The sequence below is a fragment of the Dendrobium catenatum genome, unplaced genomic scaffold (assembly GCF_001605985.2).
Source record: "Dendrobium catenatum unplaced genomic scaffold, ASM160598v2 fragScaff_scaffold_968, whole genome shotgun sequence".
NCBI classification, from domain to species: Eukaryota; Viridiplantae; Streptophyta; class Magnoliopsida; order Asparagales; family Orchidaceae; genus Dendrobium; species Dendrobium catenatum.
In genome coordinates, this window is record NW_021319430.1 from 222,886 (window position 1) to 228,661 (window position 5,776).

A 5,776-nucleotide genomic window follows, 5' to 3' on the forward strand; every position below is an offset into this window, starting at 1 on the left:
TTATTTTCAAAACCAATAATTTTTCAAAATCTCTAATTAATTTTCTTTGGAAAAATCAAACCCGACGATCATTATCGTCATTTTCGAACGATCCATAATAATTGATATCTTCTTTCTTCGGAGAGATATATCAATTATTATCGTGGTTTCGATTATGAAATTAATGATCTTTTATCCGAATTAGAATAGTCAAACAATTGATTAGATTCTATTTTGATTCTCCGGGGTCAAATGTGATTCTCCCCTTGAGTTTGACTACGATAATCCGGATAAAATTAGAATTCTAAAATTTGAACCCATTAGAGAACGATATGATCGTCTTTTGAGGCGATATATTGTTTATAGTGACGCGTTCAATTTCAAAATTCAAAATTAAATATTCCCAGAGAAAATTAATATATTTTCAAAACTATATATACTTAAATATATTTTCTTAATCAAAACAGCCCTTCAACTTATGTAGGGTGAAAAATGTCTAAAAATGCAATTAATATTTTAGACTCTTTTTAATTTGTATCTAATGCAATGCATGCTAATTGACTCGAATGTATAAAATGAATATGAAGAAGTTTTAAAATTAGGCTTAGAAAATAGATTTTTCCCTAGAGATTGCACAACTTCCCCTTGACAGAACTGCACCCTCATAGGTCAAGTGGTCTGCCAGAACCCGCAGGCGGGGAGGTGCCTAACAAGGAAGAGAAAGTAATAATATGCTTATGCTGACTATCGGCGATCCCGAGCTTACTTATTAGATCGTTAGAGTTACTATGTGAGCCTAAAAATTTTTATTTTTAATTACAAGTAAAAGAATTTTAAACGTACCCTTACGAAAAAAAGCACTCCGATTCGTATCCAGACTAAAACAAAACACGACATGCAAGAGTCCTAAAAAAATCTACTGCACAAACAATATAAACAATCAATTTTAAATAATCCAAAATATAATATCCAATATCTAATGTCCAAATAATTACACCCAGAATTTGCAGAAAAGTAAACTGGCCGGGCACCACTGACAACAAACCCGGATTCTAATCCTAAGAATGACACAAGTGATTTTTGAAATGGGATATAATGTTCCTTGAATTTTTATTTCTTCGTCTTCTTTCTTCAATCTTCTCGTTCTGTCTTTTTCTATGAACTCCTTGGATCCGTCGGGTCTGGATATCCAAATGAAAAGAAACTCATCCCTAAAAGGGGTATTTTCTTTTCTATTTGGATATAAAAATCATCCTAATTTGGCTTTCCAAATAAAAGAGAATAATCCTTTAAGGTATATTCTCTTTTCTTTGGATTCCAAATTGGATGTAATATCCCACTTTCAAAACCACTTTCACATTTATGACTTTTTAAATACATTTACATTATATTACATTTCACATAAAGAAAAAGAAAAAATCTAGACCACCTGTAGGGTTATCCTAAGCAGTTTATATAAAAATTATCCCAAGCAGTTATATACTAGCATTTAAATTAAATCCATTAGCCACACTTGGCCACACTCTTTTTATTTAGGGGCTAAGCAGTTGAAGCACCTGTAGCATTTTATAAAATTATTGATTAATTAGCCCCCTTTTTACTACCCTGCATGAGTGTGGTTACCTGAAAAAATTTTTATTAACAACCAGATCACTCATAACCTATGGGTAATCTAATCGTCAATCAAATTATATCACAGAATGCAGTATAAGTAAATAAACAAACACATCAACAATTTTACAACCAACATGCAATGAAAATCGAGAAAGCCCGTCAAAATGCAGTAAGGAAATAAACACCGGCCTAAACTAAAACTAGAGTCAGTTGTCCTAACAAACAATTCTAAGTGTGTGCAATAAGCTGTAAGGTTTTGATATGTCCTATGTAGATTAATTATTAGCTAAAGTTTTCTAATTGATTGAATTTTAATTTAAAAATATTCGCTAATCCTGGGGTGAGATGTCACTAAGTTTTTTTTGTTATATGTTTCTATCCTAAAGTGTGCATGCATCCTAAGTCTAGGTTTTCTAAGACTCGGTCCTTAATTATTATCCTTAAGTGTCATTACTGTCATATAGGATGAAATTTTTGTTATTACTAACCCTTAGGACTTTTTTGCGTATGTAAAAGGAGTTTAGGGATCTAAAATAAAACAAAAGTAATCCTAATAAAATTGAAGTTACTACAGGGACCTAATGGAAGGGTTCACGCATACCATATCGAGGGGCCCCTAAAGGTTTTTTAAGTTTAGAATACTCACAGTCACCGGGGGCTACGACCGGGTGGTTCCGCCCGTAGCACCTCTACCCGGTTGGATAGAGGCGACTGACGCCTTTAGCTCCTTGTACTTTTTTTCCCTCGACCCATATCATTCCTCGCAGTTCATGCAAATAAAGAGAAGAAAACAGAAAAAGCAGGGATTAGAAAGTTCATTTAATAAATAATAATGAAATAATTGTGATTTACTAAAAATAAAGACGTACCTTTCTTCGGGCTTGATCACTGGCTTTGTTGATTTTGCTTTTGAACATTTCACTTCTCTACATCTTTCAACACACAAGTCTTATCTTTCAAATTATATACACTTTTCTATCATCACACACACTTTTACTTCTTAACAATCTAATTTTTTATTTTCACTCTTCCAAACACTTTGTTTTTCAACATAAACTCTTCCATACTCACCTACATCTTAATCTCACAATCCAACCTTTCTCTTTACTTATCCCACTTTTCACATCATTTTTTAAAACCCACACAAACACCCTTCTCTAATAAACATTTCTCCAAATTCATATACTTCTCCCTTCAATAAACACTTTATATACTTCACAACGCACATACACACTACAAGATTCATTCATTTTTGCCCTCCCGAAAATATCATACTATAATTTTTCACATTTACTTAACTTCTCCAAAATATACACATTCTTATTACTCATCACATACACATACTTTATTTTTACAATCCAAACTTTACTTTTCATTTTCATGCACTTTACCATTCCAAAATTTCCCAAAAGACAACCGCTTTAATTTCCAACTTGTATATATATACAAGTCACTTTTAAAACCCACTATTTCACTTTCCTCAAGATACCTTTTATATACATAATTTCCACCTCCAAAACTCGCACAAATGTCATTAACACATTTTATTTTTCCTTTTCCAAAGTATACTTACTTTTCGTACAAATCATCTTACACAAACACCACCTTTCAAAAACTATATTTTTCATTTTCAAAATTTATACTCTATTTTCCAAAACCTCACATTTCTATTTTCCAAAACATACAATTTCTACTAAAACAAGAATCAATCAATTTTTTGATATATCATGTAGTGCTAAACCTTTACATATGAATGCAATCTTTCCAATTTACTTATTTATTTCAAGTCGACACATGCCAACTAAAGTCTGAGAAGGGAAAGTAGAATTATAGTAACTTCGTACCCATTTAACAATTGTTCAAGAGGGTTTCTCATATAGCTACCTAACTTTCCATCTAAATTATGTAAAGATAACATCGAAGCAAATAATGTATGCAATGGGAGCTTTACAAAGTTAATCATGAAATAATTAATTCATGGAACCATGTATGATTTTCTCCAAATAACACATGAAACAATGACATACACATCAATATTCAAAATAGCAATAAACTCTTATATGAAATATTTATGATGTAATGAATGGTTATCAAGTTGTAATAGAATCATCATATATTGCATCGTTTTCAAATATACGCTAAACTCAAATAGGTGATAAATATAATCCGACTCTAAACAAGATCCACTAATTAATCATGATATCCCTTGTTATTCTCAGATTTCCAATAATAAGAAAGACTAGCATGCACTCAAGATCTTCAACTCAATTAAGAATGAAAGAAGAGAAAAGTGAATGTAAGAAAAGAGTGAACAACGTCTCAATTGCTGTTTTTAGATTTCTTCCAAACTCACAAATTTAATTCAAAATTTATGTACTCAATCTCCTATGGATGAAATGAAACTTCAACACAACTTTATCTCATGAAGATAAAGGATTGATGTATTTCTTAAGCAAGCAAGAAGAAAGAAAATTTTCACCAGAATACAAAAAGAGTAAAAAGTTTTGTTTGATACACTTGGCTCTTAATCCATCATTTAAGTAAGAAATTAAAAAATTTGCAAAGGCTTGGAAATAACAGAGATGCAGAAGGAGATAAATGAGAAGAACTAGAAGAAAATGATGGAAAAATTGGTTACCAGAAGAAATGAGAGGATTACCTGCGAGAGGGGGATGGAGTTATGCAGTCGGCCTTGAAGTCGCAACGGAACAGAGGGAGATGGGAGTTATGCAGTCGGCCTTGAAGTCGCATGGAGCAGAGGGAGACGGGCCTTGCGAACTGGGAGGAGGCGAGAGCTTGGGTTGTGCGAATTTCAGAACTGCAGAGAGAACCGAGCAAGAGAGATTGTGCGAATGAACTCAGAGGAAGCGGGATTTCATGCGAACTGGAGAGCAGGAGAAGGGGGGCAGTTCGAAAGTGCTGGAGATCGTGCGAATGAACTGAGAGCGTGAGGGGGGTCTTTTCACGAACTGCAGGGGGGAGAGGTTATTCGGGTGAGTGGATTGAGAAGAGAGATCAGGAGTTCGGAACTGCTGGGTGGTTCGTTCCTGTGTGCGAATGCCAGAGAGGGAGTGGGAGTTCGTTCGCGAACTGCTGTCCTGGGCTCGGTTTCACGAGAGAAAGGGAGGCTACGAGTGGTTCTGAGCGGGAGGTTTCGGGATTTTCAGAGAGAGTTGGCTTGGGAAGTTCCGAACTGCAGGGGAGATCGTGGGTAGGAGTTCTGTGCGAACTGGGAAGAGCGACTTGGGGAGTTTGGTTTCTGTGAACTAGAGAAGATGGACTGGTAGGGGGTTGGTTAGACCGACCATTATATTCCTATTTAATTTAACTGAAATAATGTTAATAAAACCACTTTTTTGAATTGATTTCAATCTTAATTTTGTCTAAATGAAACTATCGCTCTTTTGATTTAAATAGAGGGCTAGGATTAAAGAAAAATAAAGGTTGATTCGATTTGATCGAAAAATTAAATCAGATTTTATTATAAGGAATTTTGGGTTTGATTGATGAGTAGATTTGATCCCAATGATATATCAATTTGATCGAAAATGGATTAAGCCACATTAAATTGAGTCTATCGATATCAACGAATCATAAATCGAATTTGATTTGAATTTTGTTTGGAATCAAATTAAAAAAAAAATGGATTGAATTGATTTTGATTCGAATTGAGTTATAGGCTCGAGTCGATGCAATGTCAATGGGCGACCACCTAAGGGAAATCTTGCAGGTGCAATATCTACACTAGGCTACGAAGACCTAGATGCTAGAGCTGAAGTCTAGGGGAATTGACCTCGAATAATGAGGCCAACATGATGCAATTAAAATTTTGGCTCTTTTAATTTGTATCTAATGCAATGCATGCTAGTCGACAACTTCCAAATCAAGTATGCTTGAAATTTTAAAAATAGGCTTAGAAAATAATTTTTTAGAAGACTGGACTTCCCCAGGTCCGGCACCTCAACCTCATAGGTATTCTATTGATAATTTGATTGGCTCACTCATTGCCTACGAGCAAAGTTTGGGTCAAAGACTTTTGGATGCAGGTGAAGCGATAGTGCTAAAAGCTAAAAATATGAAAAGAGATTGCTTAGTTGGTGATGAATGCAATGACTTGTCAAGCAAATCACAAAGCTCGCCAAAGCATAAGAAAAAGTGAAAAAAAGGTGAAAATGGTAAGGAT